The sequence below is a fragment of the Elephantulus edwardii genome, unplaced genomic scaffold (genome assembly GCF_000299155.1).
Source record: "Elephantulus edwardii isolate Elephantulus edwardi_28Jun2011 unplaced genomic scaffold, EleEdw1.0 scaffold00170, whole genome shotgun sequence".
In the NCBI taxonomy this organism is placed as follows: Eukaryota; Metazoa; Chordata; class Mammalia; order Macroscelidea; family Macroscelididae; genus Elephantulus; species Elephantulus edwardii.
This window is the reverse complement of record NW_006399920.1, coordinates 1,512,031-1,526,142: the sequence shown is the minus strand read 5'-3', so window position 1 is coordinate 1,526,142 and position 14,112 is coordinate 1,512,031.

The following is a 14,112-nucleotide window of genomic DNA, read 5'->3' as shown; positions in this document are numbered from 1 at the left end:
TTTGTCCTCCTGCGCTGTCCTTTGAAATTTCCTGTTCAACTCCTTAATATCTTGATTTCTTCCTTCTGCTTTGGCTTCTTGATGCTCTAGTGCAATATTCAGAGTTTCATCTGACATCCAGTTTGGTCTTTCCTTCCTCCCTCTGTCTTTACAAAGACCTTTTGCATTGTTCCTGGATGATACCCTTGATATCCTCCCACAGCAAATCTGGTCTTCTCTCAATAGTGTTCAAGGCCTCAAACCTGTTCCTGAGATGGTTTTGAAATTCAGGCAGGAAAGACTCAAGGTCATATTTTGGTTCCTGTGGATTTGATTTCATTTCTCTCAGCTTCAGTTTGAACATGTGTATGAGTAGTCTGTTTCACAATCAGCACCTGGCCTAGTTTTCACAGCTGATACTGAGCTTCTTCAGCGATTTTTTTCCACAGATGTAATCGGTCTGATTCCTATGCATACCATCAGGTGAAATGCATGTATATAGCCTGTGTTTGTGTTTCTTATAAAACATATTTGCAATGAATAAATTGTTGATTGTGCAAAATTCTGTCATTCTATCTTCAGCATAATTTTTGTCACCAAGTCCACGTTTTCCAACTACTAATCCTTCTCTGTTCCCAATTTTTGCATTCCAGTCACCCACTATTTTTAACGCACCCTGATTGCATTTTCAATTGATCTCTGATTGCAAAAGATTCTCACCACTGGACCAATTGGCAGTATCATGATACACAGTGATAGATAGTGAAGAGATTGAGATTGTTAACAGCTTTGGTTTGCTTGGCTCTACAATCAACACTCTTGGTCCAGCATCCAGGAAATAAAAAGACAAATTGCATTTGGAAAGTCTGCTGTCAGAGACCTCTCCAAAGTACTAAAAAGCAATGATGCCAGTCTGGAGACTAAAGTGTGCCTAATCCACACCATAGTTTTTGCAATTACTTGTTATGCATTGTAAAGCTGGACAGTGACTAGGGATGATAGGAGAATTGATGCCTTTGAGCTGTGGTACTGGAGAGGAGTATTGAATATACCATGGACTGCTAGGAGAACAAACCCGTTCACCCTAGAGAAAGTGAGACCAGGCTGATCCTTAGAGACAAGGATTCTGAAGCTTCATCTGACACACTTTGGAGATGTTGAAAGGTGGGACTAGTCCTTAGAGAAGGACGTCACACTTGAGAGGGTAGAAGGACAAATAGCACAAGAGAGGAAGACCCTCCATGAGATGGATTGATTCAGTGACTGGGGTAATGGGGATAGATGTGTCAGAGTCAATAAGATTGGCACAGAACAAAACAACTATGAGATATAATGTCACCCCAGTAAAAATAACAAAATTTAACAAAACAGCAGACATCAAATGCTGGAGAGGTTGCGGAGAAACTGCAACCATTAGTCACTGTTGGGAGCATGAAATGGTGAAACTACTATGGAATGCTGTATGGCACTTTTTCAAAAAGTTGGAAATAGAAATACCATTTGACTCAGCAATTCCACTACTGGGGATATACCCTAAAGAAACAATAACTGCAATCCAAGTAGATATATGCACACTCATGTCTATTGCATCTTTGTTCACAATAACAAAGAGAAACAACTCAAGTGCCCATCAACAAACGAATGCATAGAGAAGCTGTGGTATATTGACACAATAGAATACTATGCTGCATTGAAAAACAAGAAACTCATGAAATATTATAAAAAAATGAGTGATCCTGGAGGACATTATCCTGAGTGAAATATCGCAGTCATGAAAGGACAAATATTACACAGTACCACCGTTGTAAAATGAGACTTACATCGAGGTTGAGGGGAGACTTAGAGGATATGAATAATGTTTACTACATTGAAACATATGAGGGAAAGAACTTTTTAAAAGGGATTTATAATTAGGTATTATTGTCATGACTGGAGTCCAGAATGAAGGCTGCATAGTGGAGTGGACCTGGGTGGGGGAGGAATTGTATAACAATGAAATAATTTTTTTTAACTTTTCAAAAGGAGTGGATTGGGGGTGAGGGATGGGCAGGGAGAAAAGTGCAACAATGAGTGAATGGAAATCCAAAGTCTCTATAAACTTTCCTTAAAATTAATAATAAGATTGGCACAGGATAGAACAGGGTTTAGGGCTCTTGTATATAGAGTCACCATGAGTCGCAGGCAACTCAATGGCACATAATGACAACAACAACAACAACAATGTATCTAGATTTAAAAGCCCTGGCTGACCAGGGAGCTCTGGTGGCCTAGTCAAAAGAGCTTTGCACTGCCTACTCAAAGGTGTATACATCAAGGTCACCAGCTGTTCTGTAACATCCCCTGAAAACCTGCAGGAGGGTCCGCTATGACTCTGTTTAGACTTGATGGTTATGAGAGATAGAGAAGCAAAAATGGTTAAGCACAAGGCTACTAGATGAAAGGTCAATTGTTCAGACCACTAGCAGCTCCCAGGAGAAAAGACCTAGGATAATCATATCTAAGAATGTTTGTAGTCCATTTCTGCTCTGTCCCTTTGGGCCACTAAATTGAAACTGATCTCATGACACCCAGTCAAAACAATATAAAGCTTTAGGTTAGAAAAAAATATGAGGGGGGAGATGTGTGTGTGTGTGTGTGTGTGTGTGTGTGTGTGTAATTATTCAGCTAGCTCCGGTTGTCCAGTGGCTGCAATCTCAAAGCACATGACTCGAGGCCACCAGCTGCTTTATGGGAGAAGGATGAGCAATCTCTTTCCGTGGGATCAACTGCCTCTGAAAACCCTCCGGATGGTCAACTATGGTTAGGTCTGACGCTATAGTACACAACAACAGAATTCATAAAATGCCTCACAAAAATAAGTCCAGGAGCTGTATATTTAATGCAAACCACTCAAATTACCATGAATTTGGAATTACTTAGATTTTGTACTTTATTATCCTAGCGGTGATGTTGTTAAAAGCCACCAAACAGACTCCAGTTCATAGCAACTCTGAAAATGGAATGAAGCAATCCTGCAGCTTCCTCCTAATTTTCACTATTATACTCTTTTCCAACACCATAATTCATAGTAATAGAAACTAATGACATAATGGTTACCCGTGGAGGACAGCATTCCGTGGAGCTCCCAGCTTAAGACAGGCTTGGAAGCATGAGTGACATCCACTTTCTAAACAACATGCTTCTGGAGACTCTATGAACTTAGAGAATTGACAATAGTACAGAACAGGGTTCAAGTCTTTTATTCATAGGGTCACTATGAGTCATGCTCTACTCCACAGCTCTTAACAATAATAGAAACTAGGAAATGAAGCTAAGCAGCCTAATGGGATTAATGAATCATTTCTTTGCTACCCAAGGGCAACTTGGAATATTAATAATAAAAAGTACAGTCTAAAAAAATTTTAAACATATGTTTGTGTATTTTTTGTTTGCACTATTAATAAGGCCATAAATGTATCATTCTTTGGTATTTTTTTTTCTTTTTTGGGTTTAGTTATTTCCCTTCTTAGTAAACTTCCATTTTAATTAAATAATCAAAGTGATTAGTGTATATTATAATCAATATAACAAGATTATATTGATTTACAAATGTTAAGAATGTGTGATAAATGACATTTATTATTCTCTAGTTTTTTAATAAAAACAGTGATTTAGGGTAAAACAAAAATCACTTGTTTTCATCCCTTTTGTTCATTCTATTATAGTTAAAATTAAAAACTACTTTTTATAGCTTATGCTTAATGTGTTTTAGTTAATATTTTGAAGTACATTTGGATTTGAATGCACACACTAGCTCTGGATGAATGTATTTAAAAACTCCATAATAATTTCTTATATCAAATAGAAAATTAATTATACAAATCATACAAATAATTTTTAAACTGCTGATTTATAAAATACCAATTAACTGTTTGGATTTAAAAGGTTGAAGTATTTTTAGCGTTTGTTCAAAAATACAAAAAGAGGCTTTAGCTCACAGTTCCAGTAACAGAACCATGCTTATTAACACAACTGTGCTTTGACCCCACATAGCACAGCTTGAAATAATGACATGGCTGTATTTTTCCCCTACAAAAGCTTAAAGATTTGTTGCATAAATGTTGGCAGTACATTTAAAATATATAAATAACTAAGATTCTGGTTTTTTTAAAGACTAAGTATGGCTTTACCATAATAAAGCATGTAAGCATTTTCAGAGCCTACTTTTAACTACTATGTTATGTATTTACCCAGGGGAGAAAATTGGAAGGAAAAATAATAAAATGACAGTGAATGTCTATTTCAAAACAGATTTACATAAATCTTAAGACTGAAATCTACCAAATCTTTTCCACCTAATGATTCAAAAAGATTGAGGTTATCGTGTTATTACCAATATATAAAAAAAGTTTGAAATTAACTTGAATATCTCCAATAGTGTATTACTTGAATAACCTAGAGTAGAATACATATATTATTTCCTTCCTTCCTTCCTTCCTTCCTTCCTTCCTTCCTTCCTTCCTTCCTTCCTTCCTTCCGTTCCTCTTTCTCTCCCCTTCCTTCCTTATTCTCTCCTCTTTTCTACTTTTCTTTCCTCTCTCCCTCTCCATCTCCCTCCTTCCCTCTCTCCATCTCTCTCCCTCATCCCTCCTTCCCTCTTTCTCTCCCTCCTTCCCTTTCTCCCTTCTCTGCCCTTACCACTCTTCCTGTCTATGTCAGTCTATCTATCTATCATCTATCATCTATCTATCTATCTATCTATCTATCTATCTATCTATCTATCTATCTATCTATCTATCTACAAATCATCTAATCTGGTAGTCTAGATTAGCCAAAGATGGGCTGTTCAAATCCATTAGTGGCTGTATGGGAGAAAAATGGATTGTCTCTTCCCATTCAATTTGCAACCTCTGAAAACCTGCTGAACAATCATCTCTGAATTGGTTCAGCCTCAATGGTAATGAGAGAGAGAGACCTATTTCCATGGTTCCATTTACTTTCATAAGAAAGCTGACTTTTGTATGTTTTTAATATAAGAGCAGTGGCTTAGCAGTTTCAACAATGGGCTGAAACATATCAATAATTCTGAGGATGACGGAAGATAGGTCAGGTGTAATGCGACTGCACGTAACAGTACCACAGCCAAAGTGAGGATTACCCTAAGATGCTGGAAGAAGAAATCAAGACAAAATAATGCTAAATAAATACTTAGGCAAAGAGAGGAAAATGGACATGTTATTCTAGGAACAGCTTTTGCAAAGACCCACTTCCTGCTTTGATTTAAAAATACATAATGTGTCATTATAGACAATTGAATATATTTTAAAATATCATTACAATCACCTAAAATAATAACCCTCAAAAACTATTTCAGTTATGTTTATAATATTTAATCTTCTAATCTTTTCTCTCTATATTCTCTATAATTACATTCTTCAATTAAAACTACACTACATTGCAGTATGCTGTTCTCAATTTTCAGTATTATCTACTTTATCAGGGAGCATATCACTAAATGTTCTTTTTTGAAGCTGAGCTTAAAGGCTATATAATTTTCCTTCACATGATAGAATTATAATTTGTAGAATAAATACATTTTTCATAATTAGCTTAAAGATTATTTACATATTTTTTCTGTTATAAAATATTACAATGAATTTTATAGAGCCTTTCTTAAAAGTACCTCTTTACATAGAATGCATATAATTATAAGCTACATTAGGTAACCATAAAATTACTGTTGTCAACAGTAATTGTAAGTCTAAGGAATGACCAGCTAAATTGAATTTAGTATTATGACTCATTCTTATGATTTAAAGGTCCTGTGGTTAAAACTACTGCAATAAAGACTTGCTATAGATTTCCATTTTCATTTCTTCTGTTTTCCTACTAACTACAAAAGTAGATATAAGATAAAGAGATAAATTTTGATCTTCTGGAGTTATGCTGGTGCTCTTAGTGTAATATGTGATTATATTACATAGTAAAAATCAATGGTACTGACTTGTATACAGTTGTGTTTCAGATATTAATAAAAATATTTTGGACATCTCTCCTACCTAAATGAACTATAAGAGATTTGTGTCAGAACTTTTTTTTAGCTTAAAATGTGCCAAGATATTATAAATTAAAATGATCCTTTCTAGAGCATAACATTTATTACAAGACTTCTGTCTCAGATATTGGAATCAAGATAACCTGTATGGAACTCTGAAGGAATAATGCTAAGGAGTTAGTAACACTGTAAACTCAAAGGTAGGTGGTTCAAATCCACCAAATATTCATCAGAAGAAATATGGGATATGGGTAGTCTTCTCATGTACAATTTACAAACACTCTCTTTCCTTTTTCCAAGACATAGCTGTCTGTCTTTTGACTGTCCATGGGATATTCAATAATTGCTCCAACACCACAGCTCAATTCTTCTTCTGTATTCTTTATTTATTGTCCAACTTTCAAATGCATAGAAAGTGATTGAAAAGACCATCGCCTGAATTAGGCACACCTTAGTCTTCAAACTGACATCATTGCTCCTTAGCAATTTGAAGAGACCCCTGACAACAGACTTTCCTTATGTAATATATTCCCTGATCTCCTGACTTCTAGGACCAAGGCTATTGATTGCAGATACGAGTAAGAGGAAATTGTTGACAGCTTCAGTCTTCTATCTTTCACGATGTTGCTTATTGGTCCAGTGGGAATATTTTTGTCTTCTTGATGTTATGCGGTCCATATTGAAGACTATAGTCTTTGATCTTCTGTAGCAAATGTTTCCAGTCCTCCTCACATTTACTAAGCAAGGTAGTGTCACCTAAACAATGCAAGTTGCTGATGAATCATCCTCTGGTTTTGTTCTTAACATTCTTCTTCACAAAGTCCAACATTTGCTCAGCAAACAGACTGAATAGGTATGAAAAAGATACACAAGCCTGACAGAGATTTTTCTTGGTTTTAAACCGTAGCTTTTTGTATAGGTATAGATTTTGAATGAGCATCATTAAGTGTCCTTGGATTCCCATCATTCTCAATATTAGTCACAATTTGTTATTATCTACACAGTCAAATGCCTTTGCAGAGTCAATAAAATACAAATAGACATTCTTCTGGTATTCTCTGCATTCATTCAGGATCCATTTGACATTAATATAATTATCAACAATAATATCCCTGGTGCTACACTCTCTTCAAAACCCAGTTTGAACTTCTGGAAGTTCTTTCTTAATAATCTGTCTATAGAATGATCTCAGCGATATTTTGCCTGACTGTGATATTAATACTATTGTTCAATAATTCCCAAATTCTATTGGATCGCTTTTCTTGCTAATGGGAACAAATATGGTTCTTTTCCATTCAGTTAGCTGAGTAGCTGCCCTCCAAATTTCGCTGCATAAACTCTGAGCAAGTTAAGGGCTGTATCTGTTAGTTGGAACGTGTCAATTAAAACTTAATGAAAGTAATATATTTTAAATTTTATTCATTATCCTTATTGTTGCCATGTGTGCCATCCAGTCAGAGCTGACCCATAATTGACCCTCCAATAAGTTTAAAGAGACAATGAATCTCAAGAGAGGAGATTACCCATCTTTCTCCTGCAAAGCAGGTGGCAGATTCAAATTACATGCCTTTGGGATTCTAGCAGTTTCTTACCTATGTTGTTGACACTTTTATTCCATCTTACATTCAAAAGGATTTTTATGTTTTTACCACCTATTTAATTCCAGCTTTCATGATTCTGTCCACTTTTCAAACCCTGTTGAAAAATATTGTTTTCTCCAAAGACATTGCTTTTATATTTAATATGCTTCTCTTACTAGTTGAAATTGTTGTTGTTGTTGTTGTTAGGTGCTGCTGAGTGTTACCCAACTCATAGCAACTATAAGTACAACGTAGCATAGCTTTGCTTCGTCCTATAACCATCCTCACAGCCTCCACTGTGATTAAGGTCAATGGTTGCAACATTGTGTGTACCCATATTGCTGAGTGTCTTCCTCTTACTCTCTGATCCAAGCATGATTTTCTTTTTCAGTGATTGATGTCTCCTTGTAACATGACCAAAGCATGTGAGACACCCTCTCCTCCTGCTTACCTCTGAGAAGTATTCTACCTGAGCTTCATCCATGACAGATTCGCTTGCTCCTTTGGTTTTCTATGATATAATGTGCTGTGTAGTGTGTTTCATGCTACACTGCTAAACATCAAGTCCATGTTTTCAATCTACTAGCTTCTTTGGAGGAGAATGATGAGCAATCTCCTCTTGAAAAGATTTACACCTGGGCTGTAACAGGTTAAATGAAATTAGAGCTAAAACATGGACATTATTATCTTTTTTCAAATCACTGACATTTTTGTCTTATAGCAATGTCCTTCCTTCCACTGACTAGTAATTTATATGTTGTTATACGCTATCCAGTCAGAACTGGCCCACAGGCAGATTTTCTAAGGCTATAAATTGCACAGGAGAAGATTGCTCATCTTCCGCAGAGCAGCTGGTGGATTAGAACCACCTGCCTGTAGAGTGACAGTGTGAGTCCTCACCACTAAACTATCAGAACTCTCTGTGTTAAGTAAGAGCAGCCCAAATTTATTAAATTTAATTTTCTTCTAATTATAAAATTATAGTCACAGAAAAAAATTGCTTTGTTTCTATATCTCCTTTTCACCCTCTGCCACTTCTCTTTCTCTTCTATCACATACCTCTGTGCCAAATGTTATTACTTTTCCATTCCTGAGATATAACTTGTTTTCAAGGAGAAATGCAAGTTAATTGAATAAATTATGAGGCCTGATGGCACAGTAGATAAAGCACTTGCCTGTTAAACAAAAACCGGTATGGTTTGAAAAACAGCTTCTCCATGGAAGAAAGATGGGTTGTCTGCTTCCAAAGGGTCAGTACTTATTCTAGGAAGACTTTGGGAAAAAGTTACTGGACTAAAATTATCTATGAAATCTTAATATTCTGGTGTCTACTTGCTGAAAGGACAAAGGTCAAGTTTTGTCAAATAAGCTTATTTTATTTTTATCTTTTCTCATCATTAAATTATTATCTTAACTCATTATTAAATTGTTATCAATTATTAATTTGCTCTTTTTTCACTTTCCTTTTTCTATTAAATACTTTTAATTAGTTGGGGAAATAATTGCATGGGTTTTGTCATGTGAAGTAATTAGCTTATTAACTATTACTTTTTCCCATCTTCCTTTATGAAGAAATGTTACTTACAGGTATGCATACTGGTTGGTTTGAGACATTGTTTTTATTATGTGCCATCAAATCAACCACAACTTATAGCAACCTATAAATAATGGACCTGAACCCTGCCCTATCCAGTGCCATCCTCACCCACCACGTCTGACATACTTGAGCTTGGGGTCATCGTGTCAATCCATCTTGTTGAGGGTCTTCTTTCTCATCGTGACTCTCTACCTTTCCATGCAGGATTTCCTTTCCAATTACTGGTCCCTCATAAGAACATGATCAAAGTATGTAAGATAAAGCTTCAACCTCCTTGCTACCACATAGCAACCTGGTTGTGCTTTCTTCAAGATATGTGTTTGCTCTCTTTGAAGTCTGTAGGAAATTTAATCCTTTTCTCCAACACTAAAACTCAAAGGCATCAGTTCTTCTGTCATCCTTAGTCTTTGTCCAACTTTCAGATGCATAGCAAGTGATTGGAAAGACCATTCTTATATCAGGTTTATGTAAGTCTTTAAAATTGACATCTGCAACATTTTTGAGAGGACTTTAACAGTAGACTTTCCCAATGTAACCATCTTTTGATTTCTTGACTACTGGATGCAAGTGAGATAAAATCATTATTTCAATCTTTTCTCCATCTGTCATTTGAAACTATTGGAGTCAAAATTTCTTCTGCTATTCATGTCACATAAAATTTCAAGCCTCAGATTCTAATCATGTGTGTTGCTTTGTTTCTAAGAGCAAGGATAGGCCTGAAACATGTTTGTTTTACAAGGATGATATTTTAGAAAGTGTTTGTTTCCCAGGGAGCTTTGGTGGCCTAATAGCAAGAAGCTGTGCTGTAATCCTGAGGCACGTGGTTCAAGATCTTCTGCTGCTCTGTGGGAGAAGGATGGGCTGTCTCCTACCATGCGATAAACTGCCTCTGAAAACCTGCTGGAGGATGAGCTATGGGTCAGTTTCAACTCAATGGTGTACAATAACAATATTTGTTTCCTAAAGTTTGTTCTATTGTCTTAATTCAAAATGTTAAATTCTTTGTTGTGACTTACCTTGTCTTAGTTAACACAAATTAATCTGATTTGCATGTTATCATTCTACAATGGAAAAATTACTTATTTGTGGTGATATAAATCATCTTACTCTGAGCTACTTTTAATTGTTTCAGAACATCTTTTGGCATAAATGAAAACACAGTGGATGAATTAATTTGAAAGAGTAAATGAAGTAATTCTTTTGGTTTAGAACATATTATTTCAGTGTATATGTGTATGTGTGTGTGTGTGTATAAAATACACACGCACCCCATTGTTGGCTATTATTACTATAAAAACCTTTAATGATTTCAAGTCTGAATCATCTTATAGTTGACTCTCTAGAAGATTTTTAGAGGCTGTAAAATACATTGTATCTTTTTCCTGCAATGCAGCTAATGTATTTGAAGGTTTTTGTTTGTCTTTATGTTGGCAGTATAACTTCTTACTCACTAGACCCTTTAGAATGATATAAAATACATTGATTTGAAGTAAACCCCTATAATTTATAATTTTTTGTGTTAGAAAATATTACCTATAACTCATAGCAACCCTATGTAAACAGCCCTAAACCAGCTCTATCCCTTGCCAATCTTACTGTCTCCAAAACGGCCATCCCCATTACCTCAGTGACAGAATCAATCCATCTCACCGAGGATCTTCCTCTCCTGCACCGTCCCTCCACCCTCCCAAGCATGACGTCCCTCTCCAAGGACTGATCCAACCTTGCAACATGTCCAAAATATGTCAGATGGAGCTTCAGAATCCTTTCCTCCAAGGAGGAGCCTGGTTACACCCTCTCCAGGATGAACTCGTTTGTTCTTTTAGCAGTCTGTAGTATATTCATTACTCTTTTCCAGAACCAAAGCTCAAACGCATCAACTCTCCTATCATTCCTGGTCATTACCCAGCTCTCTGATGCAAGTAATTGCAAAGACCCTGGCCTGTATCAGGTGCACCTTAGTCTCCAGACTGACATCGTTGCTCCTCAGTACCTTGAAGAGGTCTCTGACAGCAGACTTTTTCAATGCAATTAGTCTTTATGTACAACCTATTGAAAAATGTAAATGACATGAATTATAATGAACAGCACATACAGTAATATACATAATTGGAAAAGAAAACAATATATGAAGTTAATCAGTTATCTTAATAATAACTGTGTGTATGTGTGTACTTATTATTATTATTATTTTGAATCAGGTAGAAAGATGTAGATTACTTCCCTCACTTCATTAGGGAAATCTTTAATATGATCATAAGACTACTGGGTGTAATTAGACTAAACGACAGAAAAAATCCTCAGGGATAGTTTCCATCAGAGTCAATACTGAGATCTCTGATTTTTCTTTCTTAATATTGCCTCTCTTGATTAGAACAGCAGGAGTTCCCATGAAGAATGTTTCAAGGTTTATTAGTGTAAATTATATTCTACATTTAGATTACTTTCCAAAAAAAGTAATGAATATGTATTATTCTTAGCCTTTAGTTATGAAATTGCCCATTTTCAAATCTTTCACTATTCACCAATCAACAATATTTATTGGCGCCCATTCTGTTTAAAGTTCTTTGCCAAATAAGAGATAATCTAAAAATCCCATTTCTGTTGAGTAGATTCTGAATCCCAGAAACTCTATGACGTAGTAGATCTGTGCTATATGATTTCCAAGGATGCAATCTTAATGGGAACTGACTGCCATATTTGTGTCCTGTGGTGCAGCTGGTGTATTTGAACTGCTGATCTTTCAGTTAACAGTAAAATGCTTAACAATTGCATCATTGGTCTTCTAAATAAAGGTAGACATACGTATTTTAAAAAGATAGAAAAGAAAGATGGCTGCGGTTAAGCACATATTAAGTGTCTTTATATCTTCTTGAAGAACAAACCCCATTATCATTTATAATGCTCTTTATTCAAGAGAAATTCCCTTAGTCTTCCTTATATAAAATTAATACAGCTACTGTAACTTTCTTCTATTAATGTTATCATAATGTATATGTCTCTATCCATTTAGGCTTAATGTTTATATATATTTAAAGTAATTTTCTTGTACATAGCATTAAAACATTTGTACCTTTTGTAGGCTTTGCTTTGAATTACAATTTGAATAAAGCATTCCAAAACAAATTGTTTTAGAAGATTAATTATAACACCCACAACACCTTCACAGATTTCCCATTTCCTCCTTATAATTCTCAATTCCTGTAGCACTAAGAGAGTTTGTTGGAAGGCTGTATTTCAGTTTTATTCCTTGAAAACATAGTGGCTGGTGACTTATCAAGGATTAGTATTTAAAATGAAGATTCACCTGACCCAAGCTATGAGATTTTCAATAGCTTCATATATGTAAAAGCTAGACAATTAATTGGGTCTGAAGAAGTCCTAAGTACTGACACACTTGAATTATGGTATTGATGATGAATACTGAATTTAACATGAGATTGACTGAAGAATGTAATACACACACACACACACACACACACACACACACACACACACACACTCACACATACAAAGCTATACAGCCAGAATATTTTTAGAAGCAAGGACAGGAAGAATTCATCCTTATTTTGGATATGATATCAGGAAGTCAGGGCCCTACAGAAGGAAAAGCATAGAGTCACTAGGAAAAACAAGCCTCTCAACAAGATGGATTGACATGGTGGCTGTTAGCAATGGGCTCAAACACAATAATGATTATGAGCAAAATCCAGCAACTGGCAACATTTCATTCTGTGATACATAAAGTTATTTGAGTCAAAATAAGATGAATGGATATCCCTTACCAAGAACAATATTTAAAATGTATGTTATTGAAATAAAAGTGAGAAAATGCACGCAAGAGAGAGAGTGTGTACACATGCATGAGGGAGAATGGAAAAAATGAAAAGAGGGAAAGAAAGAGGGAATTCTCCCAATCATTTTGTGAACATTCTTATATGCAAGAGGGCCTTAACTTAGTCTAAACTGTTAAGCTATAGATAAATATGAGAGAGGGAGAGGGAGGGGGAAAGAGAGAGAGAGAGAGAGAGAGAGAATCTCTTTACTGTCATTTTTTGAACATGACCACTCTCCACTGGGTTTCTGAAGTTATAAATCTTTATAAGATTTTATAAGATTGCTCAATCCTTTGTCCTGAGCTGGTAGTGGATGGATTTTAACCACTGACTTTTTGTTTTGCAGCTACATTCATAATTAATCGTACTAATTAGTAGCAGACCAGTTACCAGTGTAAAGTCACCAGTGCAAAGAAGTGCAAAATTGCCATTGTCCTGAATGTTTGATTTGTTGTATAACCCTATGATTTCCACATCAACAGTCCCATCTTTGCTCAGTTTCTTCAATCTGCTATCTCCCTTGCATTCAGTGGTTCACTGGAGAGTCTTCCAGAAACTCAGACCCATCAGGAAAACAACTCATATTACTGTATGTTTGAAGACCAGTTTTGCTGAGACTGATGAACAATGTGGACTATCCGTTTCAATGCAACTGGAAAGCAGGCATCTCCCAAACAGAGAGCTAGCATTTAGCTCTCATGGGCTTATATAAGCCTCTAAGAGAGTAGGGCTTGTATCTCAACTTAATCGTATCTCTAGAACAGAAAAAATACTTCAGCACAAAATAAACAGGTAACCAATGGCTGAAAAAGACATTTTGAACAAAAATAATCTTTGTGATCACAGGAGCTCTACACCAAAACACACCGTGTCAAAGTTTCTCTCTCTTCATATATAAATGTACTTACATACATGGACGTGTGTGTGTGTGTGTGTGTGTGTGTGTGTGTATAAAAATGGGATATGTGTGTGTATATGTGTGTATACATGTGTGTGTTGCACTATAGAGTCAGAATCAACCCACAGCTGACCCTCCAGTGGGTTTCCAGAAACGTTCAATCACATGGGAGGAAATTGCCCATCTTT